General features: G+C 44.3%; 1 protein-coding gene across 1 annotated transcript in view; it reads right to left on the minus strand.

Moving 5' to 3' along the window:
• The window catches only part of Bcl2l14 (BCL2 like 14), a 41,126-nt gene extending 31,423 nt beyond the window's left edge, over window positions 1-9,703 (minus strand). The window contains exons 1-2 of the mRNA XM_037204052.1: window positions 9,596-9,703; window positions 6,869-7,020 (exon numbers count right to left, since the gene is read on the minus strand). The gene's annotated coding sequence lies outside the window, so the exon portion shown is untranslated. The remainder of the gene's footprint in view (window positions 1-6,868; window positions 7,021-9,595) is intronic.
• Between the last annotated feature and the right edge of the window lie 3,871 nt (window positions 9,704-13,574).

Below are 13,574 nucleotides of genomic sequence, written 5' to 3' on the forward strand. Positions count from 1 at the left end.
CCTTGGTTAGAGCTAGATCTGAGGACTCCTGGGCTACCAGAGACTTTGTCACAAGAGAAAACACCAAAAACCAAAGAACAAACAAACAAAAGGTCCCAACCAAAAGATGCTGGAAAGGAAGCTGGGGGCCAGGGAGTGAGCTCTCCAAAGGACAGTCTGTCCACAGTCATGGGAGGCACAGCATCGCTCAAGGTGACATACTTGTGTGTCACAAAGCTGGGATTGGAGGGAGCCCAGACAGTCTGTCTTTAGAACACATGTACCCTGAGCATCTTTCCAGTCACTGTTTAGACATGTCTTTCTTTATTAACATTCTCTGTCTTTTTTTCTGGACCCATGATCATTGCCACTTGATTCTGGAGTAGAAAAATATTGCAAGGGTTGAAAGAGGTATAAGAATGAGGATATCCTTTCAGTGGGCTGTTTGATGGAGTCTTGCCTCTTGCATGATCTAGATTAGTCCTCATCACAATTCTACAGAGACACAAGTTAATATGTAGAGAACTAGGGTATTGTAAATAGAATACCTCCCGTGAAAATGAGAACCAGTTCCTGCAGAATGCAATCCTTTATTGTCCTGGAGAGAACAGCCAGCATTTCCAGTTTTTCCTGTTTGTAGAATCACCTCAGCGTTAGTTCCTTATCTGACTATAAATACGTGGTGTTTGAAGTTCTCCTTTGAACCGGATAGAATATTTTATTGGTTTCAGTTAAGTGAGTTATGGAGGGCATTTGACATAAGCACTTTTTAATGCATTAGTTAAGCCAAATACATTTATCTGTAAAAGCTCCTGCGCGTATACAACATGTTGTGGTCATAGTCTCGCTCATTTCTCCACTGTTCTCCCTCACACTTGGGCTGGCTTTCTTCTTCCCAGGGAGTCAGCTCCCTTTGCACTCCCATGCCTTCCGTGTCCTACTGAGGCTAGTTAGGGCTGCTTGTGGGGCCATGGCTACGGGCTCATTACTAAGGCATGGACAACTTACCACTGAAGAAATGACACCCTGGCCCCCAGCAACCGTTAACTGCCGATAGTTCCTTGGCGGGGGTGGGGGTGGGGTGGGAGGGTGGGTGGATGCCTCAGGAGCTCCTCCCCTGTCCGTGGTGGAATGTTGAAGGACCCAATCTGACATGAGTTCTTTTACAACATGTGGGTGTTATAATGATTTTACTTTATTGTTGTTGTTATTTATTATTATTATTATTTTTAACATTAATTAAGTCATTTAAATTCTTTGGCTTTCACTACAGTTTCTTCTTGGACTATATGCTTGATTGACAGAGTCACATTTGGGCACATTGGAGACATTTCTCGTAGTCATTCCGCTTCTGACTAGATGAGGGCTCAGAGGGAGACTTACAGTTCTTCGGGTGGCTTCAGGAATTGGTTGCTGCTATTGGGCCTTGGACCTCTATTTCCTACAGGTCTGTACAGATGTGGACGAGTCACATGACAAGTTGGGGAAGTGATCCTCTGTTACATAAAAGAGCAAGCTGAGCAAGCTACAGGGCAAGCCAGAAAGCAGTGGTCCTCCACTTCCATTTCTCAGGTCTCTACCTCAGTTCCTGCCTCCAGCTTCCTTCCTTGGATTCCCTCAGTGTTAACCCTTTCTTCACCAGGTTGCTTTTGGTCATGGTGTCTTTACTGCAGCCATAGAAAGTCAACTAGAAACAGGTCACTGTTGGGTGTTGGAGGAGCGGGCTGATTTTCACAGTCTTGAGGAGTTGGTGGTTCAGAAGCCTCACATTTGTGAATGTCCTGCAGAAACCTGGGTTACTAGGTAGATGAATTTCATGTGTTCCAAAGAGTCCATGAGGAGGGCTGGGGCTATAGCTCAGAGGTAGGGTGCCTGTCTAGTATGCTTGAGGCACTGAGTTCAATCCCAGCACAACCCAAACAACAAAAACCTGAAGAGTTGGTGAAGGACATTTGATTTACGTGTTCCATAACTGGAGGGTCAGAGGTCTCAGGACATGCATGGGAATGAGTTGGAGAATCACAGTCCAGGTGCAGATGCAAAACTTCTTGGGTGGCTTCTCACTGTTACCCAGAGTGCAAGGTGTGCATTTGTGGAATGAGGAACTTAGCCCTTCCAGCTTGTGTCTGGCTAGGTGTCTGAGTGTGGGCATGTTATTTAATGCCTCTGGCCTCCAACATTCTGTGAAAAATGCCTCATCTCTGTGACTGTGAGTATCCAGCACATGTACACCAGGAGGGATGTAATTCACTTTTGTCCTTGAATCTTTTTGACATTTTTTTTTTTATGATTGACTTCGGTAGTGACAAGTTCACAGATGATGTGAAGAGGAGGTTGGGAGGAAAATGGATGGGATTTCAGGCCGTGGAGTCAGATGATCATTCTCCTTGGGCCTGTTACTTCCTAACTGGCCTCTCTCTCTCTCTCTCTCTCTCTCTCTCTCTCTCTCTCTTCTCTCTCTCTCTCTCTCTCCTCTCCCCTCCCCACCTCCATCTCACTGAGTCTGGGACTTGCTGCTTCAGCTAGCCTGGCTATCCAGCAAGCCCCAGAGATCGGCCTGTTTCTGTCCCCTGCACTGGGGTTCCAGAAGTGTGCCACCACACCTGGCTTTTTCTGGGCCTCCAAACTGAAGTTCTCACACTTCAGTGTGCAGCAAGCGCTGTGGCCACTGAGCCATAGTTCTAGCTCCCCAAATAGCTTATGAGCAGTTTCCTTAACCACACTAGCCTCAGTTTCCTGGCATATTAAAAGAAGACAAAAAGATTTGATGTTGTGTAAGGACCAAATGACAGGGGGTATTTTTTTTTTTTTTTTTTTTTGTGGGAAGCACTTAGCAGGTGTCGGGCACAAAGCTGAGGTTCCAGAAACTGCCAACTGCTGTTGACATGTGATCATTACTTTAGGAGAAGTAACAGTAGGTGATTTATGAGGTCCCCAAATTATCATATTGCCAAGTGTGTGCTAAAATTTAGAGTGTTTAGGATGAACTAATCAGTCACATGTAAAAAGAATGAGAGAAATCTCCCTTAGGAGGGGCTCTTGACAAAAATGCTTTGTGTCTGCTTCATTTAAAACAACGTGAGAGCTTCCAAAAGCGTGATGATGGGTCAATGAGATAGCTTGTTGCTTAAAAGCTCTTGTTACCAAGCCTGATGACCTCAGTTTGATCCCTGAGAGGCACATGGTGGAAGGACAGAACCAACTCCACGCTGTCCTTTGACCTCTGCACAGGTGCTGCTATGATGTGAGCACACACACAGAGTAAATAAATGTAAAAATTAAACAGCAGGACATAACACTGGAATGCCACACCTGCAAAGCTGTGTTCCGCCCTTCCCTTCAAGTTTGTAGAATCCTGTTGAATCCAGGGCCTCGTGCATATGAGGCAAGCATATTACCAGAAGTTACAGCTCTGGCTTGATTCTTAGTTTATTCAGACTGGGTCTTTCTGCGGAGCCCTGGCTAGCCTGGTACTTGCTGGGAAGCTCAGGCTGATCTGGAACTCACTGCAATCTTGTTGCCTCTGCTTCTGGGATTACACCCATGTGCCAAAACGTCTGGTTCCCAGACTGACTCCTGTGCCTCTTTATTGAAGAAATAAAGGAGATAGCCAGACTGTCTGCATTCATATCTCAGCTCTGTCTTAGAACAGCTCTAGGAGCCAGGGTGAGCGGTTTAACTTCTCTTTGCAGCTGATAACTAATTTGGGTGGAAATGAAAACTGAGATGGTTGCGGTTAGGCCAAGAGTGCAGGAGTCCTCTAAGCCCACGTGATTGCATCTATAGACTGAGGTTTATGCTGAGGACACAGATTTCTTTCCTTCCTTCTTTCCTTCCTTCCTTCCTTCCTTCCTTCCTTCCTTCCTTCCTTCCTTCCTTCCTCCTCCTTTCCTCCCTCCCTCCCTCCCTCCCTCTCCCTCCCTCCTTCTCCCTTCTCTTCTTTCTTTTTCTTTCTTTTTTTTTTTTTTTTTTTTTTTCTTTCTTTCTTTCTTTCTTTTTCTTTCTTTTTCTTCCTTTTCAGTTTCTTGAGACAGGGTTTTTCTGTGTAACTGCCCTGGCTGTCCTAGAACTCACTCTGTACACCAGGGTGGTCTCAAACTCATGATCTCAAACTGCCTGCCTCTGCCTCATCACTCAGTGGACACAAATTTCTTACTCTTTATCTTCCAGACAAAGAATGCTGTCTGAAAACTGCTAGAATCCAGCCCCTTCCAGTCCTGGGACTTATGTCTTTCTGGAAAGGTTCATGGTTCTGGATGACTCCCTGGTGATAGCCTTGCTTGTGACTACAGATTGACCCCCATGAATCAATTATTTGTAACTTAACGCATATCCAGACTCGAAGCACAAAACTAAATTCACCCTCAGCAACTTGTAGAATTAAACGAAACTAACAGAAAATTGTCCAAAACGTTACTTCACCTCATCTCACTGTTCTCCCCTTTTCTTAAAAAAAAAAAAAAAATCCAGTAAAATGTGTGGTGATATATTTATCTGGGTACCCAAATAAAGTTTATCTGAGGATCAGAGGAAAAAGCCAGCTGCTATACTAAACATAGAAGTCAGGCAATGGTAGCATACGCCTTTAATGCTATCATTCAGTAGAGATACATCTGGATCTCTGTGAGTTCAAGGCCACACAGGGAAGTACTAACCATGGAGGTAACCACGGAGGTCTGTACAGACAGACAGGAAGTGATAGAGCTGGGCAGGAAGAGGAAGTGATGTAGCTGGGCTGAGAGAGGAAGTAGGAGGGCAGGACAGAAAGGCATATAGGCATGGGTATATAGGAAGTAGGTCTCTTTGGAGGCTGAGGAGTCGGTAAGGTGAGGTTGGCTGTGGCTTGTCCTATTGTACTGATCTCTCAGTTTTCACCCCAATATCTGGCTCTGGGTATTTTTTTTTATTATTATTAATAAGACTGTTTAACAATTCGTCTTACAGAAATGGATCTGAGTTCCATTTCCCAGGATCTAGACTCATGATGCACAGTCCAGGCCTGGGGAATCAGAAACAAGAGGATCCCTGAGGCTTGCTGGCTATCCAGTCTAGCTGAGTCAGCGGACTCCAGGGGCAGTGAGAGACCCTGCTTCAAAACACAAGGGGGTGTTGCTGAGATGGTGCAGGAGTCAAGGCACTTGCTGCACAAGTCTGAGGACCCTAGTTCAATACCCAGGGCCCACATGAAGGTGGAAGGAGAGAACTACCTACACCACGTTGTCCTCTGACCTCCACTCATGTGCTGTGTGCGTGTGCCCCTCCCTATATGTGCACACGCAATGGCAGTTTCTTAAAAGTTTAGAAATGAAAAAAGGGGAGCAATTAAGGAAGACAGTGACATTGACCTCCTGATCCCTCTCCACATATGTCTATGTACACAAATGTGCACATTTGCACACACACACACACACACACACACACACACACACACACACAGCCCAGTTCTCTTTTCCCTTGATGGAATCACTTGCTTAGCTTCTAATTGAACCTGTATTTTCTGATTAGCAAATCTCTTCTCTCCGTGCTTCTAGCTTTAACCTCATAGGATGCCCTGGCTTACGTCTGTAAATCTGGAACACTAAAAACAGTACCTGTCTGATGAGGTAAGGATCCAATAGATGTACATATGACTAGGTGAAGTGCTCCCTACCAGGTCTAGCTCACAGTAAGGGCTACTGTAACTGTAGGGGGTGGTGGTGGTGGTGGTGGTGGTGCTGGTGCTGATGAGGTTCTGTGGTACCACTACCATCCTTAGGAGATTGTCACAGGAACAGAGACTTATCGGGATGCTGATCTATGCTGCATCAGGGGCACAGGGAGAGTGAGACTCAATGATGCCCCTTGGTTAACTCCACTACTCTGCTCTAACACTCCCTGCTGTGAGCAGCTTCACACAGGACATACTGTACACTCATGCTCATTCCCACACATTTCACAGTAGCCAGGATGTATGAATCATGTTAACTGTCCATCAGCCACTGAGTGGACAGAGGAATTGTGATACATACATAGCATGGAATCCCAAGAAAGGGAGAAATCTGGTGAACTGTGATATCACGGATGAGTCTGGTGTGTACTGTGTTAAGTGAACAAAGCCAGCACAGGGAGAGAAATGCTACCCAGCCTGCCTCCCACAGACTTGGAGTTGACTTGGATCAGGCAGAGGCTGGGGGAAGGGAACACTTGGTTAAAGGCATAATGGTTCAGTTTGACAGTGATCACTGTGCAGACTGGTGACCCACTGCAGTGAATAATTCATTCTATGCTTCAAAACAGATGACAGCATAGATTTTAAGGAGGTGAGTAACTTGTGAGAATTAGCCTGATTTAATCAATATACATTACAAACACATATCAAAGCATGACATTGGTCTGACATGGGGATACATGTCTATAATCCCAGCCCTTAGGAGCAGAGGCAGGAGGATCACAAGTTCAAAGCCAGCCTGGACATATAATATGACCCTGTCTCAAAAAGCTGACAAAGCAATAGACCATTGCGCTGTATCCCACCAATATATACAATTATTACTTGTCAATGGAAAACCACAAAAACTGAAGCCAGGCCTCATGGCATAGTCCTGAAATTCTAGCCACTCAGGAGGCTAAGTTCAAGAGTAGCTTGAGCTTCTACATGATTCCAAAGCTAGTAATTAAGATCCTTTTTAAAAAGAAAAAAACCTGGGCTGGAGATACAGCTCCATGAGAGAGTACTTGCCCCGCACCTGTAAGGCCCTGGTTCTGAAAACAAAACAAAACAAAACAAAACCAGAAACAAGAAAGAAGAAAGCAAACATAGATCCTTACACTCATACTACTCTTTCTATCCAGGACCCGCCTCTCTCTACAACTTCTGGAAAAGTCTTTCCACCTCAGCTTTGGTTCTCACCTCCTTCAGAAGTGTTGGCAGGCCCTTCCGGGTACGTTGGTTCACTCTTGCACATGCTGTCCCGTAGTAGGTTTGGTATTCATCTTTCAGTACTTATTGGCCTTCTGTGTATTAGAGTCCACCGACCAGGCCTCTGCTTTCATCCTGTTTGCCTGAAGAGCAAGGAGACGTGACTCACCTCAGGGTTCTTCTCAGCAGGCACCTTTGCCAACACAGGCCGTCATGAAATGACTACAGTCATTAAGGCTGCCAGATGAGAGCTTTAGGAGAAACAGCTTTTCTGGATGAAGAACCAGAGTTAGGTTCAGAGCTGCAGAGAGCAGAACCAGGGCCCGATTTGATCTGTATGGGGAGAGCTCCTCACAGTGAGAGCTATTTAATGAGTAGGACCCTCCCTGAACAATGAAAGGCATGATGACTGCCATCAGGAGTCAGTGGAGAGGAGCCAGGACGCACCCTTGAGACTTCTTGTTTATGAGCTGGGTTTGAACATCATGAAAGATTCCGGTGACATTTTAGGGCTTACCTGTGGTCACAGTCATGGCAGATGAGTGGGTTGGCTGGAGTGTCAACCCAGTGAGGCTGAGAAAAGACCAGCCCTGTCCAGGTGGACCTGGGTCTCATTCTCTTACTACCCGAGTATACAGAGACTGTAGTGGGTAGCTGTTCCAGCTTTGACCTGAAGTACTAACCCCCATTGAGGCTTTGGTAACTGTCACACCTACGAGGCAGGGCTGAAACAGGGGCCCTTAAGACTCAAGATCCAGATGTGCCAGCTCTCTTGGTCCCTGGATCCTGGACGTTGGTGGTAGACCGAGCAGAGTTCTTCAGAGAACAGTGCTGGACTGCTCTTCATTTTTCTCGGACCCTGTAACCTATCCCTTTACTTGTTGTAAGTTACCCCAAAATAAACCTCTTTTTTAACTACATGGAGTTGCCTTGATACTTCCACCAAAGGAGACTGCTCCGTGAAGTCCAAGTCCCCTCCTGCTCTCTCTTTAGCTTCTTCTAGACTGTCATGTTAGTTTACATTTTCTAAAATTGCTTGTGACTATGACGAGACACTGTGACCAAGGCAACTTACAAAAGAAAGTTTACTTGGGGCCACAGCTTCGGAGGGTTATAGTCCATGACTATTCATGGCAGGGAGTGTGACAACAGGCAGGCAGACTTGGCACTGGAGCAGTAGCCAAGAGCTCACATCTTGAGACACAATCACAAGGTAGAGAGCGAGCTAACTGGGAGTGGTTTGGGCATTTGGAACCTCAGAGCCTGTCCCCTGTGACACACCTCCTCCAGCAAGGCCACACCTCCTAGTCCTTCACAAACTGCCCCACCAACCGGGGACCAAATATTCAAATGTATGAGTCTACGGGGGTTATTTTCATCCAAACCATCACATACTCCAAAGTCATGAGTTTCATATAAAGTATCTGAGGTATTCCATTTGGCTTTGGTCAGCCATGCTGTTCAGTATCCATACTGAACACATTCGCAGAAAAAGCCTTGGGTCTCTCTTTCTGGGACATTTTTTTTTTTTTCTGGGATTCCATTGCATTTTCAAGTTTCAGGTCCAGCTTCTCCTTTACTGCTTGCATCCCAGATGGACAGCTATCCCTCAGTGCCTTGCAAGGGAATTGATTTCAGACTCCGGCTGGGTAACCAAATTCTGATATCCGAGTATTTGCAAATGGTAGGCACACAGCCTCCTGTGTACTACATTATCCTTAAATCACGTATAACCCTAGATACAATGTCCATGCTGTGCAAATAGTTGTTATACTGGATTATTTTGTGTTGCTATGGATATGAAGCCCCCTACCCCCAAAGGCTCATGTTGAGGACGTGGTCCCCAGTTGATGCTGCTACTTTGGGAGATATTAAAACCTTTAAGGGTTTGGGCCAGCTGAAGAAAGGTCATCGAGGGTGGATCCTTGGGGGATTCCTTAGTGTTTCTTTCTCTCTACTTCCTGTCTGCTAGGAGGTGAACTTCCTCTATCACACACTCTCCTGGATGATACTGTGTCTCACTACTGGCCTAGGAGCACTGAGCCAAGTGACTATGGCCTGAGACCTTGGAAACCGTGAACAGAGGCAAATCTTTCTTTACTTATTGTTTCAGGTATCCGGTAAGAGCAGTGGAAAAGTAACTAGCATGTTTAGGGAGTATTAAGAAAAAAAATTCTACATTCACAGCACAAATGCGTTCTTTTTCCCAGGCTCCAGTTGAAGCCACGATTGAAACCGTTCTGCAGACCCAAGGGCCCACTCTTAAGTTTCTAGCTAAAAAGCTTTGATTTTATTCACCCCCTTGGCATTTCTCTTAGGGACCTGGTGTTTCCTTGGTTTGAAGCTCTTTCAAAGGCTCCTCCCCAGCCTCGGCATACTAACTAGGGTGTTGATGATGACCTCCTAGTGAACATCCTACCTCATGAGGGTCCACATGGTTACTTCTCTTCACAACATTCCTTTCCTCCCACCCTTGGCCTGAGCATCTGGACCTGCTCATCCTCTTTCCCGAGGATTTTGCTCAGCAAGGCTGATGGTTTCTCTACTGTATATCAGTTATCTCTTTTTTTTTTTTTTTTTTTTTTTTGTTTTTCGAGACAGTTCTCTGTTGCTTTGCTTCTCTCACTTAGCCAGCTGCCACAAAGTTCTCTGAGAAAACGCGAACGTTTTCAAGACACTGGGTTTGTATTTTAAATAAGTGATTTGTTTAGAACTCACATTTTCCCCTTGCATCGAAGTTCTTCATGATGGTTAGTTTTGTCAGGTTAGGCCGGGAGAGGCCATTTAACTAGAAGGATTAAACTAAAGCGTGAAACCCATAGAATCTTAAGGACTGTTAGGTAGAATACAGTGTTTCCATGGGAAAATATTTCCTGGGTTCTGCATTGGAATGCTAGGATTCCTTTAAATGTCTGCGGGGAACTGAGCACACTCTCACCCCCATTTGCATTTATAAACACTGCAGTATTTTCTGAGGGACCACTGTATACCAGGCCGCGATGTCATTAGAACGGCTGTCACCTGTTTCAGATAGGGCAGCCGAGGCTGTGCTCCGAGACTTGTCTAAGGCTTGCTCCATAAGTGGAGGTCTGTACTGGGGACGGTTACAGGGCCAGGGACCCGTGGCTAGAGGTCATAGGCCCTAAGAAGGAACCTATTACCACTACTCACCTAAACAGATGTAGCATTAAACCCACTCCTAAAGACTTATCATTATACCTGTAGATTAGTAGATCAGCAGCCCTCATCAGGGAAGCTTCTTTTTGCAGTAGATGGTGATTATAAACACAGAAACCACAACGGTCAAGATGCTGAGAATAAGGAATTTCATTTAGCAGATTCTCCATTCCTATTTATTATCGACATCTCAGCTCCTTGTTTTAAGCCTGTAGATTTTGTTCTTAACGTTGGTCTCTTGATTGTACCCCAGAGTTCTTAGATGCTGTGGTCCTGCTTATTTTTTTCTTTATTTGTATCTGAATGTAATACATCTCAACCTTGTACTTCATCCCTGTGATTCACTTTCCTGCCTTGCCAAGTCTACTGCTAATGCTGATGATGACCATTGTGCCTTTTATTTTATTCACTGTACTTTTTGTTTCCAACATTTTCATTTTTTACAGAATTTGAATTTTTTATTGTATTTCTCGCCCATTTTGCTGACCTTTTCCATTCATATTGCTAATTTCTCATCCATTTTGGCCACTTTCTCTTCTTCATTGTTAGCTTTCCTCTACATGTCCGTACTGGTTTCCTTGCTTCATCCACGTGCTTCAATAGTGTCCTTTTTGAGACCGTTAGTCATTTTTTGTTGGTAAACTTTTGAGATAATTATCTTCGTTCTTTCCCTGTTGCTGTGACAGAGTGCTTTGGCAACAACAACATAAAGGGAAAAGGGCTTATTTGTGCTCACAGTTCAAGGGGCCCATCATAGAAGGGAAGTCAAGGCAACGGGCTCTTGGAGCAGCTTGTCATACTGCACTCATAATCGGGAAATACAGAGAAATGAATGCCTACATGACAAGGCCCTGTTCACTTTGCCATTTCATGCAATCGAGTATTTGCCCTGTCCACAGGTAAGAAGGACTTTTCCTATCAATTGATGTAATAAAGAAAGAGTAGGATGTAGTATGAGGAGCAGCAGTGACTTACTTCATTCTTTTTTCTGTTCTGTGTTCAGTACCAGGGCCTTACAGGTGTGGGCAAGTGCTCCCTGATTGAACTGTATGTCCAGTCCCAGTTTTTTTTTCTTTTTAAAGAGGATCTAATTTACTAGTTTTGGAATCATATAGAAGCTCAAGCTAGTATTGAACTTAACCTCCTGAGTGGCTGGGATTTCAGGACTGTGCCATGAGGCCTGGCTTCAGTTTTTGTGGTTTTCCATTGACAAGTAATTATTGTATATATTGGTGGGATACAGCGCAATGGTCTATTGTTTTGTCAGCTTTTTGAGACAGGGTTATATTATATGTCCCAGGCTGGCCTTGAACTTGTGATCCTCCTGCCTCTGCTCCTAAGGGCTGGGATTATAGACATGAACCACCATGTCAGACCAATGTCATGCTTTGATATGTGTTTGTAATGTATATTGATGAAATCAGGCTAATTCACAAGTTACTCAGCTCCTTAAAATCTACACTGTCATCTGTTTTGAAGCATAGAATGAATTATTCACTGCAGTGGGTCACCAGTCTGCACAGTGATCACTGTCAAACTGAACCATTATGCCTTTAACCAAGTGTTCCCTTCCCCAGCCTCTGCCTGACACAAGTCAACTCCAAGTCTGTGGGAGGCAGGCTGGGTAGCATTTCTCTCCCTGTGCTGGCTTTGCTCACTTAACACAGTACACACCAGACTCATCCATGCTATCACAGTTCACCAGATTTCTCCCTTCTTGGGATTCCATGCTCTGTGTGTATCACAATTCCTCTGTCCACTCAGTGGCTGATGGACAGTTAACATGATTCATACATCCTGGCTACTGTGAAATGTGTGGGAATGAGCATGAGTGTACAGTATGTTCTGTGTGAAGCTGCTCACAGCAGGGAGTGTTAGAGCAGAGTAGTGGAGTTATTAAGGGGCATCACTGAGTCTCACTTTCCCTGTGCCCCTGATGCAGCATGGATCAGCATCCCGATAAGTCTCTGTTCCTGTGACAATCTCCTAATGCTGGTGGTGGCAGTATTCCCCACAGACACACAGAGGCTAACCTCAGTCTAGACAATCCTTCACTAGAGTGTAACCTTAGTCTAAACAACCTCTCACAGATATATTAGAGGCTAACCTTAGTCTGGATAATCCTTCACAGACACAGGGGAAGCTAACCTTAGTCTAAATAATTCCTCACAAGTGTGCCTTCAGGTCCTGCTCCCAAGTGAGTCTAGATTCTGTCAAGATGATAATACTAACCATTATATTCACCCAACATTTTACCTACTTCAAAGGTCTTGAATCTGTAGTTGAGTTACAGTCTTTTAAAGGGTCATGTTGCCTTATGTTTTTGTGTTTCTTATGTTTCTGTGTTGCAGTGTGAACATCTATTGATGTGGACATTTCTTTGTTTTATTTGAGGATCCTCTTAGTGGTCAGGCCACCCAGGTCATGGCAAAGAGAAAGTAGAGTGTGCTATGAAGTTGAAGATTATTTAAAGTAAATGTAGGACTAGTAAACAGAGAGAAAAAGGGCAGGAAAGGGAGAGGAAAAATAGATAAATGAGGCTAAATAATTGAAAGGTAAAAGAAGAGGAGGCGTGAAAGATGGAGAAAGAAAAAGAGTTTTAAAAAAGACAATGAAAAGGACTTCCTAATGATGAGAAAATTTGTAAAGAAAATTATATAATGTAAAAAGGAGAATGAAAAACAAAGGCACAATAGCTTTACAAATACAATTAAGTCAAAATATTATTGAATATTTTTAGTAGAGTTTTTGTTTTTGTTTGTTGTTATTTTAAGTAAAACACAGAGAATCCCTAAAGAAAATAAATAAGTAAAATTACTCAATAATAAAAAAATTATGTAAACAAAGTTAGAATGATTGTGGTGGTTTGAATGAGAATAGCCCCAGAAGCTCATAGATTTGAATGCTTGGTCCCTAGTTGGTAGAACTGTTTGGGAAGGATTAGGAGGTGTGGCTTGTGGGAGGAGATGAGTTACTGGGAGTGGGCTTTGAGGTTTCTAAAGCCCATGATATTCCTAGTTAGTTCTCACTCTCTCTGGCTTGTGTCTGCAGATCAGGTGAGAACTCTCAACGACTTCTCCAGCACCAGGCCTGCCTGTCAGCCGCCATGCTCTTCCCCCATCACGGCCTCAACTCAGCCTCTGGAACTGTGAGCCCCAGTAAACTCTTTCTTCTATAAATTGCTTTGGTCATAGTGTCTCATCACAGCGATAGAAAAGTCACCAAGACAAGGGGAAAAAGTTAAACACAAAAACTGAAAAAAACATTGCTGTGGATATCACTCTATATAAATAAAACACTGATGGCCAGTGACCAGGCAGGAAGTATAGGCGGGACAAAGAGAGAGGAGAATTGGGAAACAGGAAAAAGGAGGAGGGACACTGCAGCCACCGCCAGGAGAAGCAGCAGCATGTAAAGACACCGGTAAGCCACCAGCCATGTGGCAAGGTATAGATTTATAGAAATGGGTTAATTTAAGATAAAAGAACAGTTAGCAAGAAGCCTGCCACGGCCATACAGT

Source organism: Peromyscus leucopus, chromosome 3 (assembly GCF_004664715.2).
Source record: "Peromyscus leucopus breed LL Stock chromosome 3, UCI_PerLeu_2.1, whole genome shotgun sequence".
NCBI lineage: Eukaryota > Metazoa > Chordata > Mammalia > Rodentia > Cricetidae > Peromyscus > Peromyscus leucopus.